Source organism: Heteronotia binoei, chromosome 15, assembly GCF_032191835.1.
Source record: "Heteronotia binoei isolate CCM8104 ecotype False Entrance Well chromosome 15, APGP_CSIRO_Hbin_v1, whole genome shotgun sequence".
Lineage (NCBI taxonomy): Eukaryota > Metazoa > Chordata > Lepidosauria > Squamata > Gekkonidae > Heteronotia > Heteronotia binoei.
This window is the reverse complement of record NC_083237.1, coordinates 5,613,255-5,631,245: the sequence shown is the minus strand read 5'-3', so window position 1 is coordinate 5,631,245 and position 17,991 is coordinate 5,613,255.

The following is a 17,991-nucleotide window of genomic DNA, read 5'->3' as shown; positions in this document are numbered from 1 at the left end:
GGAGGACGCTCGGGGTGGCGGGCCTCTTCTGGGTTTTCCCGCCTTTGGGAGTGGAGTGAGTTGGGCTGCCAATCTCCAGGCAGCACCTGGAAATCTCTTCCTATTACAACTGACCCCTCAGACTACAGAGATCAGTTCCCCTGGAGAAAATGGCTGCTTTGGAGGGTGGACTGGATGGCATTATACCCCACCGAGGTTCTTCCCAAATCCCACCTTCTCCTGGCGCCCCCTCCCCCCCCGGCTCTTCAGGTATTTCCCAGCCCAGAGCTGGCAATAGGGTTGCCAATCCCCAGGTGGGGGCAGGGGATCCCCTGGTTTGGAAGTCCTCTCCGTTTCAGGGTTGTGAGAAAGCGGGAGGGGGGGGGGTCTCCCTATGGAGACCGATTCCCATAGGGCAGGGGTGGCCAACGGTAGCTCTCCAGATGTTTTTGCCTACGACTCCCATCAGCCCCAGCCAGCATGACTGACAGCTGGGGCTGATGGGAGTTGTAGGCAAAAAACATCTGGAGAGCTAGCGTTGGCCATCCTTGCCATAGGGTTTAAAGGAGAATTGATCTGTGGGTATCTGGGGCTCTGGGGGGGTTGTTCTTTTAGGTAGAGGCACCAAATTTCAGCATAGCATCCGATGCCTCTCCTCAAAAGACCCTCCCAAGTTTCAAAAAGATTGGACCAAGAGGTCCAATTCTATGAGCCCCCCAAAAGGTGCCCCTATCTTTCATTATTCCCAATGGAGGGAAGGCATTTAAAAGGAGCGCGGTCCCTTTAAATGTGATGGCCAGGGCACCCTTTGCAGTTCAATGATGCTTGTCACAAGCTTAGTTCTGGCTCCACCCCCAAAGTCTCCTGGCTCTACCCCCAAAGTCCCCAGATATTTCTTGAATTGGTCCTGGCAACCCTACAAAGGGAGTGATTCTTTGGGGTGGGACATTGCAAATTGCAGTCCCAAAGCTTTTGACTTGCCTTCCCACCAGGGCAAGTTTGTTCCAGTCCCTTTTCTTTCAGAGGATCCTCTTTGACTGGTAGACTTCTGATCCGAGTTAATGGTGGATGGTTGTGAAGGGATTTTGCTGTATGTCTTTTGTGTGTCTGCTGAGTTTTAGTCTGTAGAGCTATAGTCTGCAGGGTTGTTGTTGGGGGGTTTTTTTTTGAGCAGGAACGCACAGGAACGCAGCTCTGGCTGGCTTGGTATCTGGGGGTGTGGCTTACTATGCAAATTAGTCCCTGCTGGGCTTGCCCTGATTGTCTGTATAGTTATTTGCTCTTTCAACCACTGTCCGTGGCTTGAATCTGGGGTTTCATTGTAATTGAAGATTCTGATTGTAAACTGTTCTGGAGGTTTTACTGAACAGTAGGGTGGAATGAGACAAAACACACATGAAAACAAAGTCATTTAATAGCTGCAGTAGGTGTCCTTTACAATGAAGCTGCCTTCTACTGATTCAGGCCCTCTGTCCATCAAAGTCAGTCTTGTCTACTCAGACTGGCAGCGGCTCTCCAGAGTCTCCAGCTGAGGTTTTTCATGCCTACTTGCCTGGACCCTTTTTAGTTGGAGATGCCGGGGATTGAACCTGGGACCTTCTGCTTACCAAGCAGATGCTCTACCACTGAGCCTCCATCCCTCCCAAACATATGAACATATGAAGCTGCCTTCTACTGAATCAGACCCTGGGTCCCTCAAAGTCAGTCTTGTCTACTCAGACTGGCAGCGGCTCTCCAAAGTCTCAAGCGGAGGTTTTTCACGCCTACTTGCCTGGACCCTTTTTAGTTGGAGAAGCCGGGGATTGAACCTGGACCTTCTGCTTCCCAAGCAGATACTCTGCCACTGAGCCACTTGTCCCTCCCCTGACCAGCAGTGGCTATTCAGGATCTCAAGCGGAGGTTTTTCACGCCTACTTGCCTGGACCCTTTTTAGTTGGAGATGCCGGGGATTGAACCTGGGACCTCCTGTTTCCTAAGCAGATGCTCTACCGCTGAGCCCACCATCCCTCCCAGCCTCAGCCTGGTACTTTTGAACTGAAGATACTGGGGGTTGACCCTGGGACCTTCTGCATGTCGAGCAGATGCTTTGCCACTCAGCCATGACTCCTCCCCACGCAGACCCTTGGTCCATCAAGGTCAGTTCTGTCTAGTTAGACTGGCTGTGGCTCTCCAGGGTCTCAGGCAGAGAGGTCTTTCCCATCACCTACCTGGTCCTTTTAACTGGAAATGCTGGGGATTGAACCTGCGACCTTCTGCATGCCAAGCAGAGGCACTGCCACTGAGCCACCAGGGCCCCTCTCCATAAGACAGATGCGGTGATGGGAAAAGCCTCAGTTGTGTCTCTGTGATGTGTATTTGGAGGTCAAGGAACTGTGCCTTGTGGGAAAAGAAAGGAGGGCCCTCTGCTGTCACACTGGACGATTGAACTAGTTAAGCTAGGGGTGTCAAACATGCGGTCTAGGGGCCAAGTCAGGCCCTCCCCCCCAAGGGCTCCTATCAGGCCCCCGAGCAACTGGCTGCCACCTGCTTCCTTCTCCCTCTCTCTTGCTTCCTTCTGCATCACAGCTTGCTTTGCCAGGCTTGCTGAATCACACAGGAGCTACAGAGCAAAGCCTCTATTTTCTCCATTGGCTGAGGCTCCTCCCTTGGGAAGGAAGGGGGGGTTGGATAGCTTGCTTTGCCAGGCTTGCTGAATCACACAGGAGCTGCAGAGCAAAGCCTCTATTTTCTCCATTGGCTGAGGCTCCTCCTTTGGAGAGGAAGGAAGGAGGAGACACGCATGGCCCAGCCCGACAAGGTCTCATTTATGACAGATCCGTCCCTCATAACAAATGAGTTTGAAGCTCCTGAGTTAAGCTGTTCCTTATCTCTGCATATCTGCTGGAACCCAGAATCATTCAAAAAGCCCTTTCACGGTACATCCCCGGATTAGAACGTTCTCTGAGCCACCTTTAGCAAAGTGGGGAAGGGGAAATTTAGGGTTCCCAGCCTCCAGGCAGAGCCTGGAGATATCCCGGAATTACAACTGTAGTCTCCAGACGACAGGAATCAATCCTGCCTCCCCCTCCCCCCCCCGAAAACAGGAAATTCAGAAGATGGACTCCTTGGCATTCTACCCTGATGTGGTCCCTCCCCAAACCTCCTCTACCCCTGGCTCTGCCCCCAAATCTCCAGGAATTCCCCAGCCTGGACTTGGCAGCCCTAGGGGGAATAGATTCTTTTAACTTTTAATTGGAGTTAAAGGTTTACATTAAATTGTTCTAGCTTTATTCCCTTACTTCTCTAAAGGGTATTACTTGGAGGAGAAATTACTAGAACAAGAAGACAGAAGATTTATACTCGCCCTTCTCTCTGAATCAGAGTCTCAGAGCGGCTCACAATCTCCTTTCCCTTCCTCCCCTACAATAGACACCTTGTGAGGTGGGTGGGGCTGAGAGAGCTCTGAGAGAAGCTGCCCTTTCAAGGACAACCTCTCTGTTTCAGATTTTTAAATTCCATTCGAGTTCTTTGTTCAGCAAATGCTTAACTTGGGATTGTAATATCGTAATTTCTTTTATTAATTTCTTTTTCCCTGGCCTTTTTTTCAAGTCCCTTTCTTTTTTATTTATTTCATTTTGCAATGCTGACAACCTTTCTTCCTTTGCTCTTTTGTCAACCTCTGAGAGAGCTGACCCAAGGCCATTCCTGTAGCTGCAAGTGGAGGAGTGGGGAATCAAACCCGGCTCTACAGGGTTAGGGTTGTGGATGGAGAAGAACGTACACCCAGCAAGAAGCCCCAACGGTGTCTCAGACTTGATGCTCCCACATTGGGTTCGTAGGAATCCGACCCTAGAGGGAAGGGGGACCGGGAGAAGGTCATGTGATGCGCTGCTGTCCTGGAGGGGAGGGGCTTTATCACAAAGCATCCTCATATATGTGGGTGTCCTGGGGAGGAGCGTTGTTTCCTTCCTCAAAGAACGTGGAGAACGGGTAGCCAAGAAGGCTGTAAGAAGGATCTATGTCCTGGAAGAGACAGGAAAATGAAAGACCAAGTAGGTAGTGAGTAGGGTTGCCAATCCCCAGGTGGGGGCAGGGGATCCCCTGGTTTGGAGGCCCTCCCCCCACTTCATGGTCATCAGAAAGGGGGGGCACTATATTATCCCCTAAGGAGACTGATTTCCATAGGGTATATGAAATTGATCTGTGGATATCTGGGGCTCTAGGGGGTCTGTTTTTTGAGATAGAGGCACCAAATTTGCAGCATAGTATCCAATGCCTCTCCTCAAAACACCCGTCATGTTTCAAAAAGATTGGACCGGGGGGTCCCATTCTGTGAGTCCTAAAAGAAGGTGCCCTTATCCATTATTTCCAATGGAGGGAAGGCATTTAAAAGGTGCAAGGCCCCTTCAAACGTGATGGCCAGAACTCCCTTTGGAGTTCAATTCTGCTTGTCACTACCTCGCTCCTGGCTCCACCCCCAATGTCTCCTGGCTCCACCTCCAAAGTCCTCAGATATTTCTTGAATTGGATCTGGCAACCCTACTAGTGAGTAGGTTGCCAGCCTCCAGGTGGGGCCTGGAGATCTCCTGGGATGACAACTGAGCTCCAGACTACAGAAGGCAGTGGCTGTGGAAAAGCTGGCTGCTTTGGAGAGTGGGCGGTATGGCATCGTGCCCCTCCCCCAACCATGCCCTCCCTCAGGCTCCACCCCCAAAACTCCAGGAATTTCTCACCCTGTAGTTGGGAACCCTAATAGTGGGATTAAAAACCTCCATCAAGATCAGAAACTGGAGTATACAATGAATCTGACACTCACTGGGAATTCAAACTCGGCTCCAGAGTCAGCATCGTCATCCGCCTTGCTCGGTTTTGACGGGCCCCCACGTCTGGAGGACACAGTTTTAGACTTAGACAGGATCCCCCAGTCTTGGTTCACTTCCTCCTGCGGCTTAGCCGTTTCCTGAAGATCTAACCACAGAACATAATCTTAGAATAACATGACGGATGCATCTTCCAGCATCACACAGTACCTGCAATTTGGCCCTTTTGCACAGAGAAATGGTGAAATTTTGACTGGGTAGGTAGATACTCAAATACTTTGGCCACCAAATGAGAAGGGAGCACTCCCTGGAGAAGACTCTTGAGAGTCCCTTGGACTGCAAGAAGGTCCAGTCAGTCAGTCCTAAGGGGAATCAACCCAGACTGTTCCCTGGAAGGTCAGGTGCTGAAGCTGAAGGTCAGATACTTTGGCCACCAAACGAGAAGGGAGCACTCCCTGGAGAAGACTCTTGAGAGTCCCTTGGACTGCAAGAAGGTCCAGTCAGTCAGTCCTAAGGGGAATCAACCCAGACTGTTCCCTGGAAGGTCAGATGCTGAAGCTGAAGCTCAAATACTTTGGCCACCCAATGAGAAGGGAGAACTCCCTGGAGAAGACTCTTGAGACTCCCTTGGACTGCAAGAAGATCCGATCAGTCAGTCCTAAGGGAAATCAGCCCTGACTGTTCCCTGGAAGGTCAGATGCTGAAGCTGAAGCTCAAATCCTTTGGCCACCAAATGAGAAGGGGGCACTCCCTGGAGAAGACTCTTGAGAGTCCCTTGGACTGCAAGAAGATCCAACCAGTCAGTCCTAAGGGGAATCAACCCTGACTGTTCCCTGGAAGGTCAGGTGCTGAAGCTGAAGGTCAGATACTTTGGCCACCAAACGAGAAGGGAGCACTCCCTGGAGAAGACTCTTGAGAGTCCCTTGGACTGCAAGAAGGTCCAGTCAGTCAGTCCTAAGGGGAATCAACCCAGACTGTTCCCTGGAAGGTCAGATGCTGAAGCTGAAGCTCAAATACTTTGGCCACCCAATGAGAAGGGAGCACTCCCTGGAGAAGACCCTGATGCTGGGAAAGACAGAAGGCCAAAGAAGAAGGGGACGGCAACAGAGGAGCTGGCTGGACAGCGTTACTGATGTAACTAACATGAATTTGAGCAGACTTCAGAGGATGGTGGAAGACAGGAGGGCCTGGCGTGACTTTGTACATGGGGTCGCAAAGAGTCGATGTGCGACTGAACCACAACAAAGGTAGATACTCTCTTCTTAAAAGGGAGGTTCTCTGGAGCACAATGACAGCATCTTCTCAAACACTTTGGGTTAGACTTCCCAACTTCCACCTAGAACCTGGAGCCCTCCCAGAATTACAACTGAGACGACAGAGATCAGTTTCCGTGGAAAAAAATGGATGTTTGGAGGATAGACTGCATAGCGTTATACCCCGCTGAAGTCCCGCCTCTCCCCAGGCTCCACCCTCAAATATCCAGGAAGTTCCCAGTCTGGAATTGACAACCTTAGGCCGTTGTTTCTTCAAAAGACCTGGAGAACTTGGTTCCTCCCTTGCCAACACCACTCTTCCCCGGTGTTGCTCTGCTTCAGCATTTTTTTAAAGGGCAAGAGCCTTTGTCCTTCAGAACAATGCCTCATGTCAGCCCCTGTGGGCTCTCAGGTTCCATGCCGTGGTGCTTTTCTGTCACTTAAAAGCTCGGGCACAGCCGTTGTTGGCATTTGTGCCACCGTACATTTGCCACCCCCTTCTACTATCGGCACTTCTGGTGTATGTCTGCTGGTGACTGTGTAGGGTTGCCAAGCCCAATTCAAGAAATATCTGGGGACTTCGGGGGTGCAGCCAGGAGACTTTGGGGGTGGAGCCAAGATCAAGGCTGTGACAAGCATAATGGAACTCCAAAGGGAGTTCTGTCCGTCACATTTAAAGGGACGGCACAACTTTTCAATGTCTTCCTTCCATAGGAAATAATGAAGGATAAAGGCACCTTCTTTGGGGGCTCATAGAATTGGACCCCCTGGTCCAATCCTTTTGAAACTTGGCGGGTATTTTGGGGGGAGGCACTAGATGCTATACTGAAAATTTGGTGCCTCTACCTCAAAAAACAGGCCCCCCAAAGCCCCAGATACCTGCGAATCAATTATCCATTATTTTCTATGGGAATAAATCTCCCTAGGGAATGATAGAGTTCCCAGCAGACATTTCCCTCCCCTCCCCCCGCTTTCTGACGACCCTGAAGCGGGGGGAGGGCCTCCAAACCGGGGGATCCCCTGCCCCCACCTGGGGATTGGCAACCGTACGACTGTGGTGCCCGAGCGCTCCCCTCCCTCCCTTTACTTCGAGCACAACTGCTGTAACCAACAAGAAAAACAGAAACCCAACTTGCTCATCCATCTGTGGAGGAGTCAGCTTCCCTGCTTGAATTTCTGCCTGCCCTGCGGCTCTCAAAGATACAGACTTGCTAGGGAAGAAGGGGCAACCTTGCTCGGAGTTTCGTGGGAGCCAGCAAAGGGGAAAACAGAGACCTGGGTCCCACTTACCGAGATGCGTTCCGATGGGACGGTTCATTCTGAAAGGGAAAGATAACAAGTTGGGATTGTGAGGCTGGGTGCTGGGGGGAGGGCATGGGGGTCAGGTGGGAGCCAGGTAGGGGTGTGGAGTTGCTGGCCCTGCTTTTGCGCTTCAAGCTGGCATTTCAACCCCAGTCAAAAGGTGGCAGGCTGGTGATATAATAGAAAAAGCTTCCTTTGACACCCCCGCCCCGTTTATTTTGCCTCTGGGAAAGGAAAGGTCCTCTGTGCAAGCACCAGTCGTTTCCGACTCTGGGGTGACGTTGCTTTCACGGCAGACTTTTGACGGGCTGGTTTGCCATTGCCTTCCCCAGTCTTTTACACTTCCCCCCAAGCAAGCTGGGGACTCATTTGACCGACCTCGGAAGGATGGAAGGCTGAGTCAACCTCGAGCCGGCTCCCTGAATCCAGCTTCCGCTGGAATCGAACTCAGGTCGTGAGCAGAGAGTTCGGATCACAGTACTGCCGCTTTACCACTCTGTGCCACGGGGTTGCCTCTGAGGTTGCTGCTAAAAGCCACGAGAACAGCAAGGATGGCAGACAAGGTGAGCAGCTGGGGAGCTGTGGATTCAAATTCTCCATTGTGTATGTGGACTCAAGTGAGAACTGAATTGGGTGTTCCTGCCTGGCTCATTGGAGCCAGACAACCAGAGCTTGGGTACTTGGGAACAATGGACAGTAGGATCCAAATAGCTGCTGCCCTGCACCAATCACAAGCCCCCTGCTGGTTTGAATGGTCCAATAGCAGGCTTGTGTGGGAACCCAGAGTTGTATAAAGTCCGCCCTGTTCACCAGTCTTATGTTTAGCCTTTACTATTCTGAATAGCGCCCCCGTGGCACAGAGTGGTAAAGCAGCAGTACTGCAGTACTGTGATCTGAACTCTCTGCTCACGACCTGAGTTCTATCCCAGCGAAAGCTGTTTCAGGTAGCCGGCCTAAGGTTGACTCAGCCTTCCATGGTCGGTCAAATGAGTACCCAGCTTGCTGTGGGGAAAGTGTAGAGGACTGGGGAAGGCAATGGCGAACCAGCCCGTAAAAAGTCTGCCGTGAAAACGTGAAAGCAACGTCACCCCAGAGCTGGAAATGACTGGTGCTTGCACAGGGGACCTTTCCTTTCCTTACTATTCTGAAATCAATAAAGAGTTGATGTTAACTAACACCTCGCCTAGGGTTGCCAAGTCCAATTCAAGAAATATCTGGGGACTTTGGGGGTGGAGCCAGGAGACATTAGAGGTGGAGCCAAGATCAAGGCTGTGACAAGCAGAATTGAACTCCAAAGGGAGTTCTGGCCATCACATTTAAAGGGACAGCACACCTTCTCAATGCCTTCCTTCCATAGGAAGTAATGAAAGATAGGGGCACCTTATTTTGGGACTCATAGAATTGGACCCCCTGGTCCAATCTTTTTTGAAACTTGAGGGGTATTTTGGGGAGAGGCACTAGACGCTGTACTGAAAATGTGGTGCCTCTGCCTCAAAAAAACAGCCCCTCCAGAGCCCCAGATACCCGCGGATCAATTCTCCATTATTTTCTATGGGAATAAATCTCCCTAGGGAATAACAGAGTTCCCAGCAGACATTTCCCTCCCCTCCCCCCGCTTTCTGACGACCCTGAAGCGAGGGGAGGGCCTCCAATCCGGGGGATCCCCTGCCCCCACCTGGGGATTGGCAACCCTAACCTCACCTCTTCAGATCTCCACCAAGCCTCCTTTGAGTGCCATGCTACAATAAATACATTAGATCGAGCCTTGCAGGGAAAGGCCCAGGCGGTCTGCCTCCTTACCGGCTCAACTTCCGGACGTGTTGAGTGTCCAGGGTTTCCCAGAAGGACCTGGAAGTTGGAGAGGGAAGAAGGAATCAGCTCTCTGGGATCACTTCCTTCAAGCATCAGGCTGGCCAGGGCGGAAAAAAGGGATGCTACCCTAGGAAAGGAGCCGGGTGCTCCTGGCTCCTTAGTTCATTAGAGGGAATTTAATCCACCTCTTCTTGCCCCTGCAGCCCTCTGACATGGAAGGCTGTGAAATCCCCCCCTTTTAAATGCTGAAGGGGAAACTTGTCTTGGATAAAGTCCAACACTCCAAATGCCTTCAGAGGAGACTGCCAACAGGCCTTTCCCCAACCTCTGGCTTCATCCTTGCTCACCTGGATGATTTCTTGCTGTTACCTGCAAAAAGGAGGAAAAAGCATTTTGTAATGGGGGGTTTAGTTTCTCTTTCCTTCTGCTCCCAGATCCTCCCTTTTCTCGTGCAGCACCAGGAATTTTGTAACTCGGGGGACAGTCTTATGACAGCCATGTCGACCTTAGCCCGCCTTCTCTTTGTGCTGCAGGCAGAAATGCAACAGGTAAAGTATTGCCTGTTGTTTTTACCTTCTTTTCACTGCCTGTTCTGCAGCTTCTGGTGGGAGGATTACGCCTCGCTGCGCCCTCCCCCCCGTGCAGGTCTCCTCAGGAGTAATCAGAAGCAGCATGACAAGCAGTGAGAGGAAGCTGCAATGGCAGAGGATGCTTTACCTGTTGCGTTTCTGCCGGCAGCACAAGGGGAAGGGATAGAAATTGCTATCATAAGGTTGGTTTGTTTGTTTAAATCAGGATTTCTCCTATGCTATTTGGGACACAGATAGGTGGAACAAACAAGGCCTTTCCTAACTGAAGGAGTCAAAAGGTAGGGAAACGCCTCACCAGCTCTGGAAAGGTGAGGGGCCAAGGGCCAGAAAAGTGACGATCTAAACTAGGGGTCTCCAGACTTACTGAGCCAGTGGGCACCTTTGGAAATCTGAGGTGAAATGGCAGACGTTACGACAAAATGGCTGCTACAGGAGGTGGAGCTAGGCTTCCCAACCCCCCCGCCCTGGCGGGGGACTCCAGAATTTATAGCCTCCTCCCCCGGTCTCCAAAAGTCCAGAAGCGGGGGGAGGGGAGGAACTTCATGCCACTCTCCGGAGAGAGCCTGCCTGATTCCCTGCACCCACCGAAGGCTCGGCACTGGAGTCCAGTCCTCACCCAGGCATGCTAAGCAAGAGCCGAAAAAGAAGGGAAGGGAGGGTGTGTGTGTGTGTGTCCTGTCCTGTTAGTAAAGAAGATTTGTAGAGGTGGTTGGTGTGTAAATAAACATTCCTTCCAGGCACAGAGAGAGGGAGATCTAGCAAACATTTTCTCGTCACACAAACTGCTCTGTGCCTTCACTGCAGAACAGAAAGGCATGAGGTGTTCTTGATGAGATTTTGAATGATGCATGAACTGATAAACTGCCTTGCCCTCAACCTGTCAGCAGCAACTTCTGCAGAACTTTGCAGTAGAATACTTATTGAGAACTTTTGGGTTGTTTTGCCTTTAAGAAGAAAAGCCTCTCTTCCAGAACAGGAAGTGCAGGCAAGGAGTAGTCTTCTGACGCTGTTTTGCTCTGCGACTAAGGTGCTTTCTAAAGCTTGATTTTAAATGATTAAGGTATCGGTTTAGAGTGCTTAAGTTTTCGTTTTATGTGCTTCTCAGCCGGGCTGGGCTAAGCGCAGTCCCAGCCTTGTGTTCTTGTGGAGACTGTTTATTTTTTCATTGTCTTATCTGATTTATTGCCTCCTCTGCTTTTATTGCCTTTGGCTACCCCATGTTCAGCTTAACTTTGGTATATGCTGGCCCGGGTGTCTGGAACATTCTGAAGAAATTTGTCTTAATTTTTAAAACCTTGTTAAAACTTTGAACCCAGTGGCACCTTTAAGACCAACAAAGTTTAATTCAAGGTATATTTTTTCATATGCAAGCATATTTATTCAACTGATTTGCAGATTACAGAAGTCATTTTCACTTGAGAAAATGGGTGTTAAAACTAACCTATTTTTTATTTGCTAGCATTGTTTTGCTGAGTTAATTATCCTGCTCTCCTCCCCCCCCCTTAAGATATAGCAGGTTTTTTATCACAACAAACACACCAAACAAACCAATCCTATAACGACTGGGGGGAGGGATTTTCCAGGTAAAGATCAGATAGTTTGACAGGAATTGTATTTTTGTGAAAAGGAAGCAATATAGTTTATTGCATTATGAATATGTTGGTTCTAGATGACTTTTAAACATATTTTTGAGCAATGTTTCCTCTAAGCTGAGTTAGTGTGAGCTAGTTCAGTTTTTAGTCTCCAGCTCACACATTTTGGTCTTAGCTCAGGAAAAATGGCCCCACATGAAACTAATTTATGCAGGACCTCATGACTTCAATGCCAATAGCTCACAAAGTAGATTTTTTGCTCACATGACCCCACAGCTTAGAGGGAACATTGCTTCTGAGTCTCAGGTGTTCTAAGTGACATTATTTAGCAAGCTTTCATCCAAATTTGTCAATTAGAATCTTATCATTTGAATTGAGTCTAGCACTAAAGTCTCTCTCTCCCCCCCCCCCCCCTTTAGAATCAGGTGTGCTGGAGTATCTAATAAAAGTTCTTCAATAAAAAATTCAGATTAATTACAGCACCTTGCTATATCTGATCATTTTTGCTGGGGAGGGATATATACATTTAGTATTAGAAGAGACCCCATTTTGAAGTGTAGGAGGATAGCCATTGCCCATGGGTTTGAATTTTTTAGATGGACACATTCAATTTAAGTGATGTAGAAATTAGGATTCCTAAACCCCCATGAAGGGTTTTAGAGGTGGGGTTTGATGCAGTGTGCTGGAAGTGATATAGAGGAGTGAAGTTCAGGAAGTGACATCACTTGACCTTTGACTTGGAAGTGATGTCACTTCCTTGCTCCTGGCTCCACCCCCAAAGTCTCCTGGCTCCACCCCCAAAGTCCCCAGATATTTCTTAAATTGGACTTGGCAACCCTAGGTGGAGCCAAGCACAAAAATGGTGGCCACAGGAGGTGGAGCCAATTGCACACTCAGAGGGAGTGCAGAAGAAAAGTGAGGCAATTTAAAAAAAAAATACCTTGGGAAAGAAGAATGAAACAGAGGATAAAACCAACACTGGGGTGGGAGCTGTTGCCGAAGCAATGTTATTTCAGTCTGTGCAACCAATCAGAACTGGCCCCACACACTTTCTGAAAAGACTCGGTGGGTGCCGTGGTGTCCAAGCGCAACTTGCTGGGGACCCCGACTTGAAATATTCATAATTTGTTGTTTCTTCCAGCTCTGCAGTGGACCTCCGAGAGATCTGAAATAGTCTCCTCCTGCACTGCCCTGCTCCATGAAATACCTTTCAGTTTCCTCCTGAAAAGGCAGAGAAGCAACACCAGGAAAAGGACTCCTGCAGCACTGCCACCTGCCACCAGGGGGAGATGAAGAGTTTCACCTGCACAAGAGAATGGTCATTGATCAATGAATGTTTTAACAGGTACAAACGGGAGGGGAGGCTGATTGGCTATATCCCCTCTCCCCGCACAGACCTGTGACTTTCTGGCCAGCCTCCCCGTCTTCCCTGGTTTCCAGTCCTTCACACTCCAAAGCTCCCTAGCTTTCTTGGGCTCCTTTCTGCTGATGGCATCCCCCACCTTCTCCCTTGGCCGAGCGTTGTTTTCCTCTTCGGTTTGGACATTAACTATCAAATCCTCCAAGCAGGAGGCCGTAATTGGTTTCAAGTTTGGTTGCAATAGTTACTCATTGGTGAATTTAAAAAACTCTGTGCATGCTCAGAGATGCCTTCTCCTTGAATATTGAGAAGTAAACACTGTCTTCCGACACGGAGAGTTAAAACTGTATGTCACATGGGAAACTGGAGATCAGAACTTTTGATCCTTTAACATTCAAAAGCAGTTGGGCAGGGATTCTTATTTGGAGAAATAACAGGAGGAAAAAGGGCTAACTTCCCTCTCCAGTGCTTACTACCTCTCTCTCAGTCTTACTACATCTCTCTCAGTCTTACTACCTCTCTCTCAGCTAGAGATGTACTTAAGCACCTATCCCTCCCCCCTCCCTTTCCTCTCAAGTAGTCTAATTCCTAAATAAACTTTTAGCTACTCTTTATTCAGGTTGTGCACTGTTGCTGTGTGAATTACTCTGCCACAGAGGTGGAATTCTAGCAGGAGCTCCTTTGCATATTAAGCCACACACCCCTGATGTAGCCAATCCCCCAAAAGTTTGGAATTCTAGCAGGGGCTCCTTTGCATATTAGGCCACACACCCCTGATGTAGCCAATCCTCCAAGAGCTTGGAATTCTAGCAGGGGCTCCTTTGCATATTAGGCCACACACCCCTGATGTAGCCAATCCCCCAAGAGTTTGGAATTCTAGCAGGGGCTCCTTTGCATATTAGGCCACATACCCCTGATGTAGCCAATCCCCCAAGAGCTTGGAATTCTAGCAGGGGCTCCTTTGCATATTAGGACACACACCCCTGATGTAGCCAATCCTCCAAGAGTTTGGAATTCTAGCAGGGGCTCCTTTGCATATTAGGCCACACACCCCTGATGTAGCCAATCCCCCAAGAGCTTGGAATTCTAGCACGGGCTCCTTTGCATATTAGGCCACACACCCCTGATGTAGCCAATCCCCCAAGAGCTTGGAATTCTAGCACGGGCTCCTTTGCATATTAGGACACACACCCCTGATGTAGCCAATCCTCCAAGTGCTTGGAATTCTAGCAGGGGCTCCTTTGCATATTAGGACACACACCCCTGATGTAGCCAATCCTCCAAGAGCTTGGAATTCTAGCAGGGGCTCCTTTGCATATTAGGCCACATACCCTTGATGTAGCCAATCCCCCAAGAGCTTGGAATTCTAGCAGGGGCTCCTTTGCATATTAGGACACACACCCCTGATGTAGCCAATCCTCCAAGAGTTTGGAATTCTAGCAGGGGCTCCTTTGCATATTAGGCCACACACCCCTGATGTAGCCAATCCTCCAAGAGCTTGGAATTCTAGCACGGGCTCCTTTGCATATTAGGACACACGCCCCTGATGTAGCCAATCCTCCAAGAGCTTGGAATTCTAGCACGGGCTCCTTTGCATATTAGGACACACACCCCTGATGTAGCCAATCCTCCAAGAGCTTGGAATTCTAGCAGGGGCTCCTTTGCATATTAGGCCACACACCCCTGATGTAGCCAATCCCCAAAGAGCTTGGAATTCTAGCAGGGGCTCCTTTGCATATTAGGCCACACAACCCTGATGTAGCCAATCCCCCAAGAGCTTGGAATTCTAGCAGGGGCTCCTTTGCATATTAGGCCACACACACCCTGATGTAGCCAACCCTCGAAGAGCTTACAAGGCTCTTTTTTTGTAAGCTCTTGGAGGATTGGCTACATCAGGGAGGTGTGGCCTAATATGCAAAGGAGCTCCTGCTAGAATTCCATCCCTGCTCTGCCAACAATTATACCAGTAGGTCGTGTGCCGTTTCGGTTGTCCGGCTCAGATACCGTCCTTGTCTGTGAGGTTGAGCAGGGATCACTGGTACTGTTTGTAAATGTTGTTCTGGAACTGGAAGAATCCAATGGCTTCGTGGTGCCCTGAGAAGCCAATGGTTTTGAGGAGCCCAGAGAATCCAACACGCCTGTCGATCCCTGAGAATCCAATGGCTTTGTGGAACCCTGAACACCAGTGCTGCTGGAGATGCTCTCATGTGATGTCGGTTGTGCAGATCTAGACATGGGGGTCACTGGTCCACCAGGTTCTGCTGAGGTTGAGTTCTCTTCAATAGCTGGCTGGGATGGCGTGGCTTGTAAAGCTGATGATGTTGGAGCTCCAGGAGAATCAGCAAATCTTGCTGTAGTTTCATACGGGTGAACAGCCTGGATAGTGGTGAGGGGCTCCGGCACTGTGACAAGTGGAAGAACAACAGAATGAACCGCAGAACACCAACGTCCCCTAGGGGGTAGGGTTGCCAAGTCCAACTCAGAAGAAGAAGACGATGACATTGGATTTATATTCTGCCCTCCACTCAGAGTCTCAGAGCGGTTCACAATCTCCTTTACCTTTCTCCCCCACAACAGACACCCTGTGAGGTGGGTTGGGCTGGAGAGGGCTCTCACAGCAGCTGCCCTTTCAAGGACAACCTCTGCCACAGCTATGGCTGACCCAAGGCCATTCCGGCAGGTGCAAGTGGAGGAGTGGGGAATCAAACCCGGTTCTCCCAGATAAGAGAGCTGTGGCTGACCCAAGGCCATTCCAGCAGCTGCAAGTGGAGGAGTCGGGAATCAAACCCGGTTCTCCCAGATAAGAGAGCTATGGCTGAGCCAAGGCCATTCCAGCAGGTGCAAGTGGAGGAGTGGGGAATCAAACCGATTCTCCCAGATAAGAGAGCTCTGGCTGACCCAAGGCCATTCCAGCAGGTGCAAGTGGAGGAGTGGGGAATCAAACCGATTCTCCCAGATAAGAGAGCTCTGGCTGACCCAAGGCCATTCCAGCAGGTGCAAGTGGAGGAGTGGGGAATCAAACCCGGTTCTCCCAGATAAGAGAGCTATGGCTGAGCCAAGGCCATTCCGGCAGCTGCAAGGGGAGGAGTGAGGGAATCCAACCCGGTTCTCCCAGATAAGAGTCTGCCTACTTAACCGCTACACCAAACTGGCTAGATATATCACTGAATGGGTTACCTGTTCTCCTTCCAGTCAAATGACTCAATGCGCACGTGCCCTTCTAATACATGGATATCAACAAAGAAGGCCTCACCCATCACAGAAATCCTGATGATGTTGCTTTGGAGGGATGGGATCTGACGCCCAGATTCCACAGCCTGGTAACGGCAGGAATACTCTCCACCATCTTGTGGCGAGAGGCGAATGGTGTGCGTGAAGTTCTTCCGGGTGGCAGACAGGCTCCAGCTGCCCTTGAGAAAGATGAGCTTGGACACACGACGACGATTGTTGGGAACCGAGCATGTGAGGTTTATGAGGTCCCCGCTTCTGTAGAGCTTTCGACTGGGGGACACGGAGAACTTGGGAGGAGGGAGGTGCTCTGAGAAGCAAAGAAGAAGGCAACGGAGAAAGAGGGCAGGTCAGGGAAGGCAAATTGCTGTACGTCTCGCTGGGGAGCTCCTCCGTCTCCCAAGATCTGAAGGCAAACCCAAACTTTAAAAGCTTAAACTGGTAAACACAATTTTATTGATAACATATGGTAACCATATCCATTAATACTTTCTTTTTATCTATCCCATATGCTATTTTCTAGTCCCCCCTCCCCCCGTTACTTGACTCCTGCCGAAGTCATATACTTAAAATACTAACATTTAAAGGTACCCTTAAACCATAAGAACTTATATTCATATTCTACTTTTTTCTAGTATTATCATTATCAAAAAATTGTCCAATATCCTTTTATATTCCATTCTTCTTCTACATAACATCTAAACTTTTTCCACTCCTTTTCATACACTTCCAAATCATAGTCTCTTAAGATTCTTGTTAGTTTGTCCATCTCACTCCATGTTATAACTTTTACAATCCAATCCCATTTTTCTGGTATTTTTTCTTGCTTCCATAAGTGCGCATACAATGACCTAGCCGCTGAAAGCAAGTACCAGCTTAAACTGGACATTCCCTCTTCCCAGGTGGGCCTGAGATAAATCTTTGGATGCTGTCCAGAACCTCACCAAACTAGAATTCAGCGGGTGCCCGGATGGACCGCCAGTCTGACCCAGCGGGGCTCTTCTTACGTTCTGTTGTGCTTCCAAAGTGCTGCGTGTCTTTGTTGTTTCTTTACTCCATTTCTTAACACTTAAAGCACCGATAGGCTGTTCTCTGCCCCCAAGTCAAGCCCTTTTCCATCACGCGTATCGGGGTGACCTTCATCCCCAAAGACCACAAGTTCAGGGCCTCAGGTGGAGGTAAATCACATCACCTTGAAGGGGAGACCCCTGAATAATTAATGAATACCTCTATAATAATAATAAATGAAAATATGGTTTTTGTGCCGTCAGAAGCGAATGTCTGATGCAATATTTGAAGCAGCGGTAACTGTTAAAACCGACAGGCTAAGGGGTGGAATCCAAGGTTGTAAAATAGATAATAGACAGGGGCCCCGCAGAGAAGAAGCTTCTTGCTGAAAGCTGATAGCGGACTCATACAGGAAGGTGGGGCATTTGAATAGATAAGCAGAGACACACTGGAAAACGACCAGGGAGTCTCCTTTCCCTTCCTCCCCCCAACAGACACCCTGTGAGGTAGATGAAGATATTGGATTTATATCCCGCCCTCCACTCCGAAGAGTCTCAGAGCGGCTCACAATCTCCTTTCCCTTCCTTCCCCCAACAGACACCCTGTGAGGTAGATGAAGATATTGGATTTATATGGGCGGAGAGCCTATTTTGGCTCGCCCTCGGGGCCTGATGGACCCGGAACGGTTCCAAACGGTTCCAAACGGCCCTGAGGGACCCTTGGCCCACTGGCGATTCCCTCAATGACCTGGTGGAAGTCTGGCAAGATCAGCTATCCAGGGCCATCGACGAAATCGCACCCCGGCGCCCTCTGCGCCCTCGTAGGAAGCTGGCTCCATGGTATACCTTGGAGCTACGCCAGCTGAAGCAAGGGCTCAGACGACTAGAGAGGCGGTGGAGGCATACTCGGGACGAAGTGACGAGAACATCCTATAGAACGTTTATGAAGTCATATGAGATGGCAGTCAAGGCTGCAAAGAAACAATACTTTGCAGCCAAGATTGCATCTGCAAATTCGCGCCCAGCACAATTGTTTAGGGTAATTGGAGATCTTATAACACTGCCACAA